General features: G+C 46.4%; 1 non-coding gene across 1 annotated transcript; it reads right to left on the bottom strand.

The window, feature by feature from the left end:
• Positions 1-8,257: 8,257 nt before the first annotated feature.
• Positions 8,258-8,457, bottom strand: LOC144508150 (U2 spliceosomal RNA). Its single transcript, XR_013500234.1, has one exon. It is a non-coding gene; the product is annotated as a U2 spliceosomal RNA (small nuclear RNA).
• Between the last annotated feature and the right edge of the window lie 448 nt (positions 8,458-8,905).

The following is an 8,905-nucleotide window of genomic DNA, read 5'->3' as shown; positions in this document are numbered from 1 at the left end:
GAGGATGAGACGTCACACCCCCTCTCCCCTCCCACACCCCCAGGGGGTGATAAGTCACACCCCCTCCCATCCCACCCCCCACCAGAGTTCCAACTGGGCCCACCCCACCTCTTCCGGCAGACGCCAGCGAACCTGTGTGAAGCCCGGTCACTTCAGCCGTGGCTTGAAGTCAGTGTCCAGGAATGTGCTGCAGGGTGTCGAAGGACTGAAGGTGAGCGGGAAGGATGGTGGAGGGAGACCATGATCGAGGTAGGTTAGGGGTGTGCTCTGCCGGGGGGGGGCCTGCCTTCCAGAGTGGTCCGATCCCGGGTTGGAGTGGGGGGGTCCTGGCTCCCAGAGGGGTCCGATCCTGGGGGGGGGGGGGAATCCTGCCTCCCCGAGGGGTCCGATCCCGGGGGGCGTGGGGGGGGGGGGGGGTTCGGGGGGGGGGGGGGGGGGTCTACCGGGGTGGTTAGAGGGGGTGTCCGCGAAGGGTGGGCCTCGGCGATCCCCCTGCCGAATAAAAGTACAAGTTGGACTTTTATTTATCAGGTCGGTAAAGGCGTGGACGCGAATTGGGCCGAACGCTGGTAAAGGGGGAATTGATGGTAAAGTTGGGCGCGTGGTTCATTAAGTCGATTTAAATCCATGCAAATGTATTTAAATTGTCGCGCCGGCCGATTTGGGCGCGCACCGGAACGACGCCCGAATCGGCCGTTGGTAAAGGCGCGATCAGCTAGGAATCGGGTACGGATCATGGCATAGGCCCGACGCCCAACTTTACCGCCATTTCGGGCGCAAAGTTTTGGTAAAATCGGACCCTTTGTCTCCAATTTTCTGATATGGTCCAGAGCAACTGGACCGCCTTGGAAAACTATCCATTCCTCCCAAATTCTTTAGGAATCACAAGAATGATTAAATTGATAATGGATGAAATAGCAGGGTCAGAAGAGCGTGGATGGGCAGGAGTGTGGGCAGGCACCACACTGGGGCAACGCACCTGCAGTGTCTGAGATACATGGGGTGTGCCGGTTGCCAACTGGCAGAGAGGGTGGCAGGTAGAGAGAGAAAAAGTCTCAAGACTCATTCTACAAGATGATAAAAGGAACGGATAAAGTAGACGTGGAGCAGATGCTTCCTGTTGTGGGGCATTCTAGGACGAGAGGTCACAGTCTTAGGATAAGGGCTAGCAAATTTAAAACAGAGTTGAGGAGAAACAAAGGGTTGTGAATCTGTGGAATTCGCTACCCCAAAGTGCAGTGGATGCTGGGACAATGAGTAAATTTAAGGAGGAGTTAGACAGATTTTTAATTGGTCATGGGTTAAAGGGCTATGGGGAGAAGGCAGGAAAATGGGGATGGGGAGGATATCAGCCATGATCGACTGGTGGAGCAGACTCAATGGGCCGAATGGCATAATTCTGCTCCTATATCTTATCAACTTATGAAGTCAGATCTCACTCTTCAAGCACGACGCGTATTTCATTCAAAACTCCCCAGGGTCGACCTGTTATCCAACACCCTGTTAGGCACATTCTGTTATACACTCTTTATCCATCAAGATTACAACAGCACCACCATCAGAGGCACCAAATCACTCACTGATTTTCCTGCTTACCTCCAGAGGTAAGGTCAGGGGCAACAGTAAATGGCTGCCACTTGTCACCTGATCCATTGTTTTGAGTTTGGCCAGAGTTCCAAGACTTCCATCTATTTACAGAGACCGGTAACGTGATTTTGGACATTGCTGGACATTCTATAAAGATGGTTCCGGTCAGATTGTCAAGCTCACCAATGTCAGTTTGTCGTAAATACCCACCACCCTATTTTTAAAGCCACGTTTGCAAATGTGGAGTGGGAAGAAGAGTAGAACACTCCATCTTAGATTACCATAGATTTAGACTGTGATTCAATGTTTATTTCAGAAGTAGATTTCTCGTTATCTTTGGTTGATGTTAATGGACACCTTCCTGAATATTTAGCACCAATGTGAAGTCGGCTATATCTCACTGGAGGTAGAAATCACCATGAGATGTTACTGTAAGAATGCCTAATTTGTTTTGTATCAAATCCCCCTATCTGCTACAATAAGGTGACATCAACCTATTTATTTCTTTTGTACAAGCACATTAGGTATCTGTGTGATAATATCTACTCTTGTATTCAGCACAAGTTGTCAAAGAGTGCTTTACATTTTAGCAATCAGTGTGAAAGCATCTCAAGGGGAGGGAGTGTCACATCACTCCAGTGTCACACAGCGTTGGGGATCGTGTGAAGCCAAATCTGAAAGAAATGTTAGTAAAAAGCCAACTTTAGAGATCAGTGCGTACAGCGAAACCAGGAAATAATTTAACTTTCCCTGATAACATGGTACTAGCATAGTAAATGATGTGGGTCCACCAGCTTCACACTTCCCTCAGCCACACAGTATCAATAAATATCCATAAATATCCACAAAGTATCAATAAATATCCATAGTTACTGCATTTAGCAAGGAATGAGCTGAAAAAGGGGCTTAGGAGAACTAGGTCGAGTTCGGCGGGTCGGATCAAGGAAAACCCCAAGGCGTTTTACTCTTATGTGAGGAATAAAAGAATGACCAGGGTGAGGTTGGGGCGGGTCAAGGACAGTAGAGGGAACTTGTGTATGGAGTCAGTAGAGATAGGAGAGGTGATGAATGAATACTTTTCTTCAGTGTTCACCAAGGAGAGGGGCCATGTCTTTGAGGAAGAGAAGGTGTTACAGGCTAATCGGCTGGAGGAAGTAGATGTTTGGAAGGAGGATGTACTAGCAGTTTTGAATAAACTGAAGGTCGATAAGTCCCCCGCGCCTGATGAAATATATCCTAGGATTCTTTGGGAGGCAAGGGATGAGATTGCAGAGCCTTTGGCTTTGATCTTTGGGTCTTCACTGTCCACGGGGATGGTGCCAGAGGACTGGAGAGTGGCGAATGTTGTTCCTCTGTTTAAGAAAGGGAATAGAAATGACCCTGGTAATTATAGGCCGGTTAGTCTTACTTCGGCGGTTGGTAAGTTGATGGAAAAGGTCCTTAGGGATGGGATTTACGACCACTTAGAAAGATGCAGATTAATCCGGGATAGTCAGCACGGATTCGTGAAGGGCAAGTCGTGCCTCAGAAATTTGATAGAATTTTTTGAGGAGGTAACTAAGTGTGTTGATGAAGGTAGGGCAGTTGATGTCATATACATGGATTTTAGTAAGGCGTTTGATAAGGTCCCCCATGGTCGGCTTATGATGAAAGTAAGGAGGTGTGGGATAGAGGGAAAGTTGGCCGATTGGATAGGTAACTGGCTATCTGATCGAAGACAGAGGGTGGTGATGGATGGAAAATTTTCGGACTGGAGGCAGGTTGCTAGCGGAGTGCCACAGGAATCAGTGCTTGGTCCTCTGCTCTTTGTGATTTTTATTAATGACTTAGAGGAGGGGGCTGAAGGGTGGATCAGTAAATTTGCTGGTGACACCAAGATTGGTGGAGTAGTGGCTGAGGTGGAGGGCTGTTGTAGACTGCAAAGAGACATAGATAGGATGCAAAGCTGGGCTGAAAAATGGCAGATGGAGTTTAACCCTGATAAATGTGAGGTGATTCATTTTGGTAGGACAAATTTAAATGTGGATTATAGGGTCAAAGGTAGGGTTCTGAAGACTGTGGAGGAACAGAGAGATCTTGGGGTCCATATCCACAGATCTCTGAAGGTTGCCACTCAAGTGGATAGAGCTGTGAAGAAGGCCTATAGTGTGTTTGCTTTTATTAACAGGGGGTTGGAGTTTAAGAGCCGTGGGGGTTATGCTGCAACTGTACAGGACCTTGGTGAGACCACATTTGGAATATTGTGTGCAGTTCTGGTCACCTCACTATAAGAAGGATGTGGAAGCGCTGGAAGAGGTGGGGTGGGCCCACTCCAGTGTAGAATCGCTGTGTGATTTGAGTGGGCAGAAGCCCCGCTGGAAGCCGTTCCTTCTATTTCATGCCCTCCCTCCCCCGCCTAAAAGCCTGTCGGCGGGCGAGTGTGAAATTCAGACCATGTGGAACAAGAGGATCAAAAAGACACTTTGACACAATGCGCTCAAAATACTTCCTGACTATCAACGTAAGACCGATGATCGATGATCATTCATCACAGCTGGTCGCGACTTCTTAACAACCGGGACAATCACGGCTGATTTCCAAAACCAGTGGGTGTGGCAAATGAACTCTGAAAGACCAGACAGAAAGGAACTGCCAACTGATGAGCACACTTCTGAAGAATGTTTCCACTGATCTGATCTGGGCTGCGTGCTTTCTGTGGATTCACTTGCTTGAGTTGTTTCTCTCACCAAGTGAATGCTGCCACAGAATCACATGTTCCGTGAATTCATCATTTGCAAACCAGCTAAAAAAAAAATGGTTCAATCCATTCGCAACACCACAAGGCTTGTCCGCAGACATTCTCTTTCTCAATGTGATATCGGGCATTCTCTGCTTACTCTTCCACTGCATCGCTAGGATTATTTGTCTGAAAGCGGTTATGCAGATTTCCTCTATACGTCCCTTGCATGTTCTGAATTTCCTTTCCTACTTTGATTTTTAGTTCATCAAAGTTTCCCTTAGTGAGGCGGAATAGTGGCACAGTGGTTAGCACTGCTGCCTCACAGCGTCAGGGACCCACATTCAATTTCCAGCTTGGGTCACTGTCTGTGTGGAGTTTGCACATTCTACCCGTGTCTATGTGGGTTTCCTCCAGGTGCTCCGGTTTCCTCCCACAGTCCAAAGATGTGTGGGTTAGGTGCATTGGCCGTGCTAAATTGCCCCTTAGTGTCCAGGGATGTGTAGGTTAGAGGGATTAGCTGGGTACATATGTGGGGTTACAGGGATAGGGCCTGGGTGGGATTGTTGTCGGGCAGACTCGATGGGCTGAATGGCCTCCTTCTGCACTGAAGGGATTCTACGATTTCCCCTACGCTAAATGCAGTTTGTCCTTTCTTCATTATTGCTTTGTAACCCAGTTTGCTGTTTGGGTAGGTTGTAATCGTCATATCTTGAACATGAAGCTGTTCACAGAAGACGATATATCACCTTTAGATTTTATAGTTTATGTATTTGTGTCACAAGTAGGCTTACATTAACACTGCAATGAAGTTGCTGTGAAAATCCCAAAGTCACCATACTCTGGCACCTGTTCGGGTACACTGAGGGAGAATTTAGCATGGCCAATGCACCTAACCAGCACGTCTTTCAAGACTGTGGGAGAAAACTGGAGCACCCGGAGGAAACCCACGCAGACACGGGGAGAACGTGCAGACCCCACACAGACAGTGACCCAAGCCGGGAATCGAACCCGGGTCCCTGGAACTGTGAGGCAGCAGTGCTAACCCACTGTGCCACCTTAACACCTTAACACCTGTACTCTTATTTATTACCTAACCCTCTATTAAAATATCGCAATTTGTGTTATCAAAGCAGATTTGTAGCTTTTGAACGACCACATTACCCCAGAATGTGGCCGCATTCCTGCCGAGTTTCACTCTTTTCAGCTTTTGTCGAAACTTAGGAATCTCCGACATCCTGGTTAATATTTATCCTTCAATCAACATCACAAAAAAACCTAACTGTTTGAAGGATAGCAGTGTGCTCCCTCTGTATCCAGAGTGACTGCACTGGCTGCAAATTGCTTTGGGAGGTTATAAAAAGCACTATATAAATACAATTGATTTTACAAAACATACAAATTTGCATGAACTTCTTATGACTATGGTCAGTAAAACAGAGATAGTCATCGACTTCAGGAAGCATAGTGGAGAACATGCCCCTGTCGACATCAACTCGGGATGAAGTGGAAATGGTCGAGAGCTCCAGGTTTCTAGGTGTCCAGATCACTAACAGCCTGCCCACGCTGACGCTGTAGTTAAGAAAGCCCCACCAACGCCTCCACTTTCTCAGAAGGCTGAGGAAATTCGGCATGTCCACTACAACTCTCAGCAATCTTTACAGATACACCATAGAAAGCATCCTTTCCAGATGCTATCACAGCTTGGTACGGCTCCTGCACTGACCAAGGCCACAAGAAACTACAAAGGGTTGTGAACGTAGCCCAGTCCATCACGCAAACCAGCCTCCCATCCATTGACTTTGTCTACACTTCCTTTGAAAAGCAGCCAGCATAATCAAGGACCCCACAGACTTTCTCTCTTCGACCTTCTTCTGTCGGGATGAAGATACACAAGTCTGAGATCATGTACTAACCAATTCAAGAACAGCTTCTTCCCTGCTGCCATCAGACTTTTGAATGGACCTCCCATATATTAAGTTGATCTTTCTCTACACCCTAGCTATGACTGTAACACTACATTCTGCACCCTGTCCTTTCCTTCTTCCCTATATACTCTATGAACGGTATGCTTTGTCTGTATAGAACACAAGAAACAACACTTTACACTCTATCCCAATACATGTGAGAATAATAAATCAAATCAAATCAAATCAAATAATCTATGATAGGCAAAGACCTGTTGCCTTTTCAGAATAACGACTTATTTTGTTGACCTCAGTACACTAAATAAAGTGTCAAAAACCGAAGCTTTGTGGAGGTGGGTAACAGCTGGTCCCCAAATCCATGCTAAAAAATAAATCTGTGCCTTCAGCACTTCTCTCTCTCCATGTTTTTATGTTTATTATGTAAGGAAGTGAAGGGATGTTACCACAGTGCCCCCACTGTACTCTCAATGTGCAGTCCATGCTGGAGATTTGGCAGAAAATAGGGTTGGTTAACAAGTTGCACTGAGTGACATAAGTAACACAGCAAAGTGGGAATCCAGTGTTAAAAATGAGTATCAGATAATTTGAATTAGGCATTAAGAATGAAGTGAGTTAACACATGTCACTGGCTCGGAGTCAGCTGTTTTTAAACCATCTTTTTGGGCTATGCGTGTGTAATCTTTTTGCTGATTTTCTCCCGTGCAAGGGTGAAAGCCTTCAATTTATGTTTCATAGAGTCATAGAGGTTTACAGCATGGAAACAGGTCCAACTTGTCCATGCCGCCCTTTTTTTTAAACCCCTAAGCTAGTCCCAATTGCCTGCATTTGGCCCATATCCCTCTATACCCATCTTACCCATGTAACTGTCTAAACGCTTTTTAAAAGACAAAATTGTACCCACCTCTACTACTACCTCTGGCAGCTTGTTCCAGACACTCACCACCCTCTGTGTGAAAAAATTGCCCCTCTGGACACTTTTGTATCTCCCCCCCCTCACCTTAAAGCTATGCCCTCTAGTTTTAGACTCCCCTACCTTTGGGAAAAGATATCGACTATCTAGCTGATCTGTGCCCCTCATTATTTTATAGACCTCTATAAGATCACCCCTCAGCCTCCTACGCTCTAGAGAAAAAAGTCCCAATCTATTCAGCCTCTCCTTATAACTCAATCCATCAAGTCCCGGTAGCATCCTAGTAAATCTCTTCTGCACTCTTTCTAGTTTAATAATATCCTTTCTATAATAGGGTGACTAGAACTGTACACAGTATTCCAAGTGTGGCCTTACCAATGTCTTGTACAGCTTTAACAAGACGCTCAAACTCCTGTATTCAATGTTCACCTGTGACTCCACTTTCAAGGAGCTATGAACCTGTACCCCTAGATCTCTTTGTTCTGTAACTCTCCCCAACACCCTACCATTAACTGAGTAAGTCCTGCCCTGGTTCAAACTACCAAAATTATCACCTCACATTAATCTAAATTAAACTCCATCTGCCATTTGTCAGCCCACTGGCCCAATTGATCAAGATCCCGTTGCAATCCAAGATAACCTTCTTTCGCCAAGTGATTTGTTGAAAAGACAGCCTCGTTCTCACTCTGATCTGATCTGAAACCTGCACTTCACGACTACCGAACCTTTTAATGTAAAACTGTGCACCGAAACAGTGAAATACACAACACGTGGCGAATGCATGTGGCGCCGGACATTGCGCTGCTTCAGGTCATGTTTCCAACGCAGTGCAGGTCCACAACAAGGTGTGAGAAGAGCAGCATAGAAATCAACTTCAATCAAAGGTGCACGGTTACCGGATGTTATGCCTGCGTTTAAATAGAAGGTAAAGTCGCCATAGTCGCAGATGGCCAAAGGCTGCTTTCCCCTTTGAGGGGAATAGCTGACTGGTGGTGATTTAACCTGAGAGTCCAATTCAATCAAATCAAGTCCAATTCAGAGTCTCAACAAGTTGAGACATTTCCGATCCAGGCTGACAAGACAGGGCCTTCACACCTGTCTTGGGCCTGATCTACATGAGCCAAGCTGATTGGAGGAGGGGGAGGATTCCTCCTCCAAGGCTTGATCTCATTTGCATCTTAGCCAAAAGGCCGAGACACCGCTTTTAAAAATTGCTTCATATGAATATGAAGCTCAAATGTAACCCAATGACCTCAACCAAGCGCAGCATCCTCTTCATACTACACTTGATCTTAGCCAAAAGGCCGAGAAGCGATTTAACCTGAGAATCCAATTCAATCAAATCAAATCCAATTCAGAGTCTCAACAAGTTGAGACATTTCAGATCCAGGCTGACAAGACAGGGCGAGCGACCAAACCACCCTGTCCTGGGCCTGATCTACATGAGCCAAGCTGATTGGAGAAGGGGGAGGTTCCACCTCCAAGACTTGAGCTCATTTGCATCTTAGCCAAAAGGCCGAGACACCGCTTTTAAAAATTGCTTCATATGACCTGAGAGTCGCCACACCTCAGGCGAGGGGCAAGGTTGAATAACCTCAGCCCGTACGGGAATCGACCCACAATGTTGGTGTCACTCCACATCTCGAACCAGCTGTCCAGTCAACTGAGCTAAACCGACCCACCAGTGGATAAGGGGTGTGCAATATACGTTTGCCACAGTCGAGTGTTAGCCGTGCGTTTGATTTTTCATTTCAGGACAATGCT

The sequence above is a fragment of the Mustelus asterias genome, chromosome 19, assembly GCF_964213995.1.
Source record: "Mustelus asterias chromosome 19, sMusAst1.hap1.1, whole genome shotgun sequence".
Classification (NCBI taxonomy): domain Eukaryota; kingdom Metazoa; phylum Chordata; class Chondrichthyes; order Carcharhiniformes; family Triakidae; genus Mustelus; species Mustelus asterias.
The sequence above is the reverse complement of the archived record's forward strand: the minus strand, read 5'-3'. Positions and strand labels throughout refer to the sequence as shown.